At 34.4% G+C, this 12004-nt stretch overlaps 1 pseudogene; it reads right to left on the bottom strand.

Annotated features, from left to right (window-relative positions):
• Nucleotides 1-7175: 7175 nt before the first annotated feature.
• On the bottom strand, nucleotides 7176-11733 carry LOC126672269 (uncharacterized; annotated as a pseudogene).
• Between the last annotated feature and the right edge of the window lie 271 nt (nucleotides 11734-12004).

Raw genomic sequence — 12004 nt, 5'->3', positions numbered from 1 at the left:
TCGCTCTCCAATTACAATTAGGATATCTGAAGGAGCACTGAATCGGTTGTTGGAAAAATTCAAAATTAAAATAAGGAGATGTTGTTATCGATGAAGAACGGAGGGAGAGGCTGCATGTCGCCGAATCTCGAATCTAATCGAATCAGGCATCCTCGATATAAAACTAGCAATCGATTCTTCTCTAACACCGGAGGTATGAAGCAATCAGAAAACAACAAGAAGCAAAATAATGAAATGTCACTCATTCTCAACATTCAAAGCCATCAGATCGGCAAATGTTTGGACGAGCACCGGCTAGAAAAAGATGAAATTGGCTGGCGGCGGAGAAAAAGAGAGAAAATGGAGAATTAAATTGAAGTGGTTGTGTTTTTGTGTTCATTGTATAATACAATAATAGACTGTAATTGTCTAAAATATAAAATATAGAAATCAAAAAACAAAAACCAAAAAGAGAAATTGTATTATTCAAAAACGGAAACAACGATCGTATTCTTGAAAATAAAGTTACATATTGCCGTGAACTGTATAAAAATCCGACCTTTTAGCCCCTTTCGATCCTATCCTGACATTAAAAAATTTGTTAATTTTATCCTATTTTGTATTTTATCGTTTCAATTATAATTTTTTAATTTTTGTCAATTTTTTATTTAAATGATGAAATCATTCCATTAACCATGTATAAAGATAAAATTAAATTAATTTCAATTCAAAAAATATAAATAAGTCCTGTATTTTTACAAACTAACTAAAAACCATAATCAAATTAAAATTTATTTAAATTCTTAGTTAATATAACTAAATCTAAATAAATTTTAAACATGTACAATTAATATATGCTATACATGGAGAACGTTTTTGAATTTTTTTTCAGATGAAAACGACGTCAATTTAATATTTCAGGATATAATTTAAACGATAAAATGCAAAATAGGATAAAATTGACAAGTTTTCAACGTCAGGGTAGGATCGAAAAAGGGTTGAAAGGTCGGAATTTTTTTAAGGTAGTAGACCTCTATATATATATATATATATATATATATATATATATATATATATGTAAAATAAATATATATATTTTTTTAAATAGTGAAAGCTTGAAATATGAAACTTTCTTGAACAAAGTCAATTCTAAGCAAACATTTCAAAAATAAAAAATTGATTCTAAAAAAAACTTGAAAATATCAACTTTATCCATAAATATATTTTAGCCAATCACTCTTTATAACAAAAAAAATTAATTATTTTAAGTTATAACCATTTCTTCGATTATATCTTAATTTTGATAAATAGTTTTTAACGGAAAAGAAAAAGTTTGTTTGGTTAAAATTGAAAATATTTGGCATTGTTTTAAGAAAATTTATCAAATTTGAATAAATAATTATAATTAAAAAATAAAAATACAAAATAGATTAATATTAATTTTTTTAAAAAAATTAGATTAGAATTGTCTAACCCAAACTTGGTCATAGTAGATTGTAGATGAATAAAGGATCATTTCTCATCTTCACACCAAGTATCAAAAAAGTCAATTTGTATGGAAAGATCGAACAAATACACCTAAAATTTTGACAAACTGGATCGAAAACACTTCTCTAATAAAAAAAATAGAATAAATTATCTAATTAAAAAAATAATAGTAATTAATCATAATTAAACATCAGTGAATGTTCTAACTTCTCCATCATTCATCTTTATCTTGACTAAACTAATGTCCAAAATTTTACAAGTCGGCCGTTGCCCATAACTACAACTCCACTATCAATTTTGTTGTAGTCGGAATATCAATCGAAATTGGCATAAATGTGATATGAATAACTCGAATCTGCATAAAATTTTCAACTTATAGATTTCTGTTGCAGTTTTGGACTAAACTGATTCTCTGGGTTAAAACGATTATAGAACTAGCTCCCCTTAAAACCTGAATTTCTATCCCAAACTTCTAGCACATCTTCATGATCCTCATTTGATTCATCTTCAAAAATATTGGCTTGAACGTTAGACTTTCGGTAGTTTTTGCTTTTTGAATTTTTTCCAACAATCAAACTTTAGATGCCCCTTCTTCTTGCAATAATTTTACGTAGAGTTTTTGTGTTTCGGAGACTTGTTATTATAATTTGTCTTGATGCTACTACTGATTGTAAAGGCAGTACCAGACATCTGACTAGCATTCTCCATTAGCTCTTTATCCTTTAGCTCCTTCTAAAATAGGGCAGATTTAAGTCCCTCAACATAAAATGTATCATGATTAAATATTAAATTCTCAAAATTGCTTATAATCAGAAGGTAATGAACGAAGCAACATAGAAGACAAATCTTTTTCATCAAATATAATATCTAGACTCTCCAAATCTATTATATTGAAATTGAATTCCTCAAGGTGTGGTTTCAAAGACGTACCTTCAGTCATGTAGAGCATATGTAGACGGTTTTTGATAACAGGTTTACTAGTGAGATTTTTCTTCAAGAATTGCGCTTCGAGTTTCTTTCACAAATCCAAAACGGATTTCTCGAATACAACTTCACGCAAAATATCATCAAATAAACATAGTAGGATGGTAGATAGAACTCTCTCATCCAAATTTTCATTCTCGTCTTCAGTCATCTTCTCTAACAGCTTCTCCTTCTCCAATAACGCTTTTCGCAATCCTGCTTGTGTCAGACAGTCACGCATCTTAATTTTCCATAAGACAAAACTCTTTGTCAGGACCCGATTCTCGGCGTCGAAACCGGCGCTAGGGAATGGAAGTGGTTGCTCCGAAACTCGTAGCAAGCCTTAAAAATAAATTAAAAATCACATAAAAAATTTCGCGGAATTCAAATCATTTTCGAACATTTTAAAAATCACAGTTTAAAATGTTCTAATAAAAATTACCATTTAAAACATGCACATAATTTTCTCTTTAATTATTGCATTTTAGTTTCAAAACCATTTCTCTATGGTTTGTAATGCATCTCAATATGCATACCATCTTACTATGGTAATTACTGCATTTCACTATGCAGGCCATCTCTCTATGGACTTAACTGCATTTCATTATGCAGATGCGTTCATCGCATTTTATTCAAGTGCAGTCGCTCGGACTTTTGCACAGCATTCACATATTACATAATATCATAGTTTAAGCGTTATAAAATATAAAGCATAAGTAAGTCCAACGACCACTAAGGTATTATCGTTCATTTATTCTAGCTACTGCAACTCTACACACATAAAGGAAAGTCATTCTCACTTTATTCAAGTTAGGAATTTCCGGAACAAGAAATTGGAAATCCACACCGCAAACTATTCGCTTGTAAAAATATTAAATTCAACGGGGTCAGTTATAAAAACTAAGTGAATGCGTACAACATGTACTAATAAACATTAATATGAAAGCAATGCATTCCAGATTACCGATTCATATGAAACCCTAAACCATGATTCATGTTCCTATATGCTTTCAAAACAGGAAACATAAATATTCCACTTTTTCCATTTCATTCGGGTTAACCTTTTATTTTCCTTTGGCCGTATTTATTTTCTCTTTTTGTACTTTTAGCCAGTCAAATCCGATTACTCTTATTTTACGTATTTGAAAGTCCCAGACTCTTCTTATAATACAACGGATTTCGGTAGTACATAAATACTGTCGCCAATTTCACTTTTTTTAATAAAAGGTTCAACCTCTCAGATCTCGGCAGTTTCTCTACCTGCCTTTGGTCGTCTATATTCCGTTGCCTCTGAAGATCTGTTTCCATATGTCTAGGCCGTCGCCTGACTTCCAGACCGTCGTCCAGATTTTCACATAACATTTTTATGCAAACACATTCTAAATGCAATACTGGTGATCACACAGCACTATTGCCGCCCAATAGTAAGCATGTTTCAATGAATCTAAATCGGTTTCAAAACTATGTATAATAGTTCATGCGATTTAAATTCAAAATAAAATAAAGCATTTGCAAATCATGTAAAGCAGTTCGCAATATTTTTAATACTAATATTTAGCAGTATAAGTTGTAAACACACTCACAGTACTCGCTTATTCCAAATATAAAAATATCACCCGTCGAGTATTCAAAACCTTCGCTCGCCGGTTTCCGCGACAAAACTCGCTGGATCTAATTTAGAGATTAAACATTAATAAATGTAATAACTCTAAATTCTAGGATAAACTCTAGACCGAATCAATCAAATAAACCACATAACCAAATTTGATTCCGACTATCTCTTTCCGCGTCATCGTATTTCTATACGATACACTCTATCCACATAGTTTATTTATTTCCATAAATAAACATAGAATTATAACTCCATTATAATTCTAACCACATATTCAATTCACATAATTTTCTAAAAATACACTTTTAGAAAATATCAACAAACACATCACAATTCAGAAATAACCAAAAATATTTTTCCGTAAAATATTTTTGACCCGGAACTCGGCACCCCCTTATTTTCTGCCAAAAACATTTCGGCACTAACTGCTGCCAACTAAGCTTAGGACTGAGCTACCATGCTCTATCACCTTTGCTCATATTCCAGTCACCGTATTCCGGTGGTTTTGGCCGGAAAACTCAAAAACGCTTAAAACGCTTAAAAATCCATTTAAAGCCATTTTAACACCGAAATTCACCAAAAATAATTACTTTCCATTATTTTAACAATTAACACCGAAATAATTATTAATAATCAAAACCGATTATTAATCCGTCAAAACACTTCACAAAAATCATTTAAACTCTACAAATAATTATGAAACCTAGTTCATAAATTTTTCATGAATAATTTCTGCCCAGAAATTAAAAATGACAAAAATACCCTTTTTAAACAATTTTTTACCGAATAAGATTATTAAAAATTAAACCCGGTTATTAAACCGTTAAAAAATCTTAAATAAACACTTATTCATCATCATCCACAAATATAACTCATCCATAAATAAAATTATTTTCAGAAATTTAAAATCCATTTATTTACCATTTTTAAGCGATTTTAAGCTTTAAAACAATTAAAAATCGAAACCCATATAATTAAATTAACACCCGAATTAATTAACATTTTTAATCCATAAAAATTACACTTTAAAGCATATTTTAATTTCATCATTTAGATCAGCCCATAAAATTAAAATAAATAATTTAATTTTACGTAAAAATTATTTTAAAACCGAAATCTATTAAACTAGCAATTAAAACCAACTAATTATCCATCAAACATCACATTTAAACCATTCTAAGCATGTTTCCAAGATTCAACTAACATCAGCAACTAAAAGTAAAGATTTGAGCTTGAAATTATACCTCAAACGAACATGCAAATATATGTAAACGATCTACGCAAGTTTCCCGACAATTTTCGTTAAATTTTTTTGAGAGAAAATGGAAGATTAAAATTTTGTGTTGTGAGCTTGGAGTATTCGGCACCCACACTCAAATGGAGAAGAAGATGAATTAACTTGGGCACCAAGGTTTCAAATAGAAATATCTAGATATTAGTTTAGCTATTTCAATTATTTACAAGTTTGCCATTATGGCATTCTTGTAAATAATTCGAATTCTAGGGGCAAAATAATTTAACTTTCTCAAATACTCAAAAACATTAAAACATAACATATGGGCTGAATTAAAATATTTTTGGGCCTTTAAAAATATTTAAAATAATTATTTTGACGGTTTTTTAGTGAAAAATCGAAAAATTCACTTTTAACACGTAAAATTGCCAAAAATCAAACTTAAGGCAAAACACACTCCAAATCACATATTCACACTTATAAATTCATCACGTGAATTTATTCACTATTTTCGAGGTCCTAATCATTTAAAATCGGACACACACGAAAATAAATACTAATAATTCTACGGGGTATTACATTCACCCCTCCTTATAAGAAATTCGTCCTCGAATTTCAAAATAAATTATTACCTTGAGCAAACAAGTGGGGATATCGTTTCCGCATATCCGCCTCTGTTTCCCACGTACATTCCTCAATTGTACGGCTTCTCCAGAGCACTTTTACCATTGGTATCTCCTTACTATGGAGTTTTCTAATCTGGGTATCCACAATTTCTACAGGTTCTTCCTCATAAGATAGCTCCTCGTCTATCTCAACCTCTTGTGGTTGAATAAGTCTATGAGGGTCAGGAATATACTTCCTAAGCATCGACACGTGAAACACTGGATGTACTTGCGACATCTCTGACGGTAATGCTAACTTATAAGCTACCGTTCCTATTCGCTCAATAATCTCATAAGGTCCTGCATATCTCGGCGCTAGCTTTCCTTTCTTTCCAAATCGGATTACACCTTTCATAGGTGATATTTTAAGAAATACAAAATCTCCGACTTGAAATTCTATATCCTTTCTCCTCACATCAGCATAGCTCTTTTGCCGACTAAATGCAGTTTCTAAACGTTGCTTAATCAACGACACTTTCTCAGACGTAATCTTTACTATTTCAGCTCTTGTTAACTTTCTTTCTCCAACTTCCTCCCAACAAATTGGAGATCTACACTTACGTCCATACAACGCCTCATACGGTGCCATCTCAATACTGGAATGATAACTATTGTTATATGAAAACTCTACTAACGGTAGATACTCATCCCAATGGCCTCCAAAATCTAAAACGCACATTCTTAACATATCCTCCAAAGTCTGGATAGTCCTTTCAGACTGTCCATCCGTTTGGGGATGAAACGCTGTACTGAAATCTAAACGCGTTCCTAAAGCCTCTTGCAGACTTTGCCAAAATCGGGATGTAAAAACTGATCCTCGATCTGACACAATTGACACAGGAACTCCATGTAAACTGACTACTTTGTCAATATAAATCTGTGCCAATTTTGCTGCCGTATAGGTATCCTTGATCGGAATGAAATGAGCCGACTTTGTCATTCGATCAACGATAACCCATATCGAATCAAAACCACGTTGCAACTTAGGCAACCCAACGACAAAATCCATGGTTATTGTTTCCCATTTCCATTCTGGTATTGGTAATTGTTGCAAAAATCCAAATGGTCTCTGATGTTCCAACTTCACTTGTTGGCATATCGGACACTTAGCAACAAATTCTGCTATATCTCGTTTCATACCATTCCACCAATATACCCCCTTAACATCGTGATACATCTTGGTAGAACCAGGATGAACACTATACTTAGATCCATGTGCCTCCATCATAATTCTCTATTTCAATTCCTCTACATTTGGTACGCACACCCTTGTACCAAATTTCAAAATACCATCTTTGATATTATATTCAGAGTTCATTCCATTTTGAACTTCTGCAATAACATGCTTTAGTTGAGGATCCGTTGTCTGAAGTTCCTTAATCTGGTCATTCAATGTAGGTTTAATCGTCATTTGAGCTAACAAACTCCCCAAATACGAAACCTCTAATTGAATTCCTTGATCGAACAACGAATGCACTTCTCTAATCATTGGTCTCTTCTCAACTAAAGTAACATGAGCTAAACTTCCTGCTGATTTTCTGCTCAACGCATCAGCCACTACGTTAGCTTTGACAGGATGATACTGTATCGTACAGTCATAATCCTTTAGCAACTCCATCCACCTTCTCTGTCTGAGATTCAACTCTCGTTGATCAAATATGTATTTCAGACTCTTGTGATCAGTGAATATTTCGCATTTGCTCCATATAAATTATGTCTCCAAATCTTTAATGCAAATATCACCGCTGCTAATTCTAGATCATGGGTTGGATAATTAACTTCATGCTTTTTCAACTGGCGAGAAGCATAAGCTATCACTCGACCATATTGCATCAGTACACATCCTAACCCGATCCTAGAAGCATCACAATAGACTGTAAATCCATCACTACCTTCTGGTAATGCCAGAACTGGAGCTGTTGTCAAACACTCCTTCAGCTTCTGGAAACTCACTTCACATTGATCAGTCCAAATGAACTTCGCATTCTTCTGAGTTAGCTTAGTTAATGGTGCAGACAACTTAGAAAAGTCTTGCACAAACCGTCTATAATAACCAGCTAAACTCAAGAAACTACGAATTTCTGTCACTGAACTTGGCCTTTTCCAATTCATCACAGCTTCAATCTTTTTAGGATCTACCTTAATCCCACTTTGAGATACTACATGTCCCAAAAATGCTACTTCTTTCAACCAAAATTCACACTTCGAGAATTTGGCATAAAGCTGACGATCTCTCAAAGTTTGTAACACAATCCTTAAGTGTTGCGCATGCTCCTCCTCTGTGCGCGAATGAATCAAGATATCATCTATGAATACTATCACGAATTGATCTAGAAACGGTTTAAAAATCTGATTCATCAAATCCATGAAAGCCGCTGGTGCATTTGTCAATCCAAATGACATCACCAAAAATTCATAATGACCATATCTTGTTTTGAATGCAGTCTTTGGAATATCATCATTTCTGATCTTCAACTGATGATAACCAGACCTCAGATCAATCTTCGAAAAGTACCTCGCTCCTTACAATTGATAGAATAAATCGTCAATTCTGGGTAAAGGATACTTATTCTTGATTGTGACCTTATTGAGTTGTCTGTAGTCTATACAGAGCCTCATAGATCCATCCTTCTTCTTCACAAACAACACAGGTGCTCCCCAAGGTGAGACACTTGGTCGTATAAATCCATGATCAATCAATTCTTCTAATTGATCCTTCAACTCCTTTAGTTCTGCTGGTGCCATACGATACGGAGGTATCAATATTGGACTTGTACCAGGAACTAGATCAATACAGAATCCAATCTCTCGATCTGGTGGTAATCCAGGTAACTTTTCTGGAAACACATCAGAATACTCTGACACTACTGGTACATCACTCACACTTCCAACTTCCTTCTGAACATCTCGTACCAGAGCTAAAAATCCTTGACATCCTTTACTTAACATCTTTCTCGCTTTCAAAGCCGAGATTAAACTCTTTGGGGTTTCCAACTTCTCTCCCCGAATAGAGATAAGTTCAGTTCCAGGTGCACGGAACATCACTATCTTCTCTTTACAATCCACATTCGCATAATGTCGCGACAACCAATCCATTCCTAGGATGACGTCGAATTCTAAGACATTAAGCAACAACAAATCCGCAAGCAATTCTCGCTCTCCAATTAACACAGGACACGACAGATACACTACAGTAACGTCTATTCTTTCGCCTACAGGTGTAGCTACTAACAATGGGTTTTGCAAAATCACAGGTTGAATTCCTAATTTTAATGCAAAACTCGACGATACAAATGAATGCGTAGAACCGGGATCAAATAAAATTGATGCATCATGCGAAGATATTGAAAATATACCTTGCACTATCGCATTCGACGCATTCGCCTCCTGAGGATTGATCGCAAAAACTCTAGCCTGCCCTACGCTAATAGTTGCTCCAGATCCTCGTCCGCCTGTGGTCCTTCCTCCACCACGATTACCAAAACCATATCCTCTTCCACGTGGTCCATTAAACACATTCTTGTTCTGTGCCTGCCCAGACACTGCAGGATATACAGGTCTAGGTTGTTGAAACACTGGTTGAACAACACTAGCACTTGAACCTTGTGGTCCAGACATAGGACATTCTCTTGAGAAATGACCTTGCTGTCCACACGTGTAACATCCTCTCGTCATATAGCATACCCCAAAATGCTTCTTTCCACAAGTATTACATAGTGGTACTGTTCCTCCTGAACTTCGTCCACTAGAACTTGATCCAGACGTACTAAATCTCCTATCTTTCTTTCCTTTCTTAAATCCTTTACGATATGGTCCAATGAACCTATTCGTATTCGAACTAGCAGTTCCTTCTCTTACGAGCTCACCAGAAACATTGATCTTTCCAAATTGGATTAAAGTACTTTCCATCTGGCGTGCACTATCGATGATTTGCACCAAATCCTTCCTAACATCAGATAGTAATCCAATATATTCGGGTCCTAGCCCCTTAATGAACCTTGAATTCACCCTATCTCTATCCAACATCAGATCAGGTGTGAATCGACTCAATCTTGTGAACTCTGTCACATACTCCTGCACCGTCTTTCCTATCTTATTCAAATTTCACGGGCTTGAGCCTCATGTAAGCCATAACGAGATCACGATCAACATTAGCACCAACTCTCTGCTGTTGGTAATCCAACTGCTCTCTGTGCATATTTTGCACTTCCGCTTGATTCGTTTGCATGGCTGCTATGCCAGCTAAAAATTGTTCGAAATCAAAGCCCGGAATATTAAAATTTGGCCCATGGCCTCTACCTCGACCACGTCCACGTCCACGACCACGACCTTCGCCTGCTACGGGTATCGCATCGTTATGAACGGACTCCTCATCATGAGCGTTCTCCTCTTGAACGTTTTCATCATGCTGATCAGCCATTCTGATCAAAGCACATCGTCTATTAAGAATCTATCTAAGCGTTCTAATCGAATACTATCGCAACTAATCACCACAATCACACAATCTAAGCAAACATACAGACTCACTCCTAGAGCGAAACTGAGAATATTTAAAAACAAATGATGACTTAACAAATGACATGACCGGAAACTTATATATTACAGTAAACTCTATATCAATTTATCAATCCTTAGGTCAATCTAGTGCCAAGGTACCTAGGAATCAACAACTTATACCACCTTTACTATCAACCACTTTTCGACTATTACTCAGTCAGTGGAAATGATACCATCTTTCACTACTCCTTTCTTAGACAATGAAACCATTTTTAGATCATTGCTCTGATACCAACTTTGTCACGACCCGATTATCGGCGTCGAGATCAGCGCTAGGGAATGGGAGTGGTTGCTCCGAAACCCGTAGCAAGCCTTAAAAATAAATTAAAAATCACTTAAATTTTTTTGCGGAATTCAAATCATTTTCGAACATTTTACTATGGTTTATAATGCATCTCAATATGCATACCATCTTACTATGGTAATTACTGCATTTCACTATGCAGGCCATTTCTCTATGGACTTAACTGCATTTCATTATGCAGATGCGTTCATCGCATTTTATTCAAGTGCAGTCGCTCGGACTTTCGCACAGCATTCACATATTACATAATATCAGAGTTTAAGCGTTATAAAATATAAAGCATAAGTAAGTCCAACGACCACTAAGGTATCATCGTTCATTTATTCTAGCTACTGCAACTCTAGACACATAAAGGAAAGTCATTCTCACTTTATTCAAGTTAGGAATTTCCGGAACAAGAAATTGGAAATCCACACCTCAAACTATTCGCCTGTAAAAATATTAAATTCAACGGGGTCAGTTATAAAAACTGAGTGAATGCGTACAACATGTACTAATAAACATTAATATGAAAGCAATGCATTCCAGATTACTGATTCATATGAAACCCTAAATCATGATTCATGTTCCTATATGCTTTCAAAACAGGAAACATAAATATTCCACTTTTTCCATTCCATTCGGGTTAACCTTTTATTTTTCTTTGGCCGTATTTATTTTCTCGTTTTGTACTTTTAGCCAGTCAAATCCGATTACTCTTATTTTATGTATTTGAAAGTCCTAGACTCTTCTTACAATACAACGGATTTCGGCAGTACATAAATACTGTCGCCAATTTCACTTTTTTTAATAAAAGGTTCAACCTCTTAGATCTCGGCAGTTTCTCTACCTGCCTTTGGTGGTCTATATTCCGTTGCCTCTGAAGATCTGTTTCCATATGTCTAGGCCCTCGCCTGACTTCCAGACCGTCGTCCAGATTTCCACATACCATTTTTATGCAAACACATTCTAAATGCAATACCGGTGATCACACAGCACTATTGTCGCCCAATAGTAAGCATGTTTCAATGCATCTAAATCGGTTTCAAAACTATGTATAATAGTTCATGCGATTTAAATTCAAAATAAAATAAAGCATTTGCAAATCATGTAAAGCATTTCGCAATATTTTTAATACTAATATTTAGCAGTATAAGTTGTAAACACACTCACAGTACTCGCTTATTCCAAATATAAAAATATCACCCGTCGAGTATTCAAAA

This window comes from Mercurialis annua, linkage group LG3 (genome assembly GCF_937616625.2).
Source record: "Mercurialis annua linkage group LG3, ddMerAnnu1.2, whole genome shotgun sequence".
NCBI lineage: Eukaryota > Viridiplantae > Streptophyta > Magnoliopsida > Malpighiales > Euphorbiaceae > Mercurialis > Mercurialis annua.
This window is presented reverse-complemented; position numbering and strand designations above follow the sequence as displayed.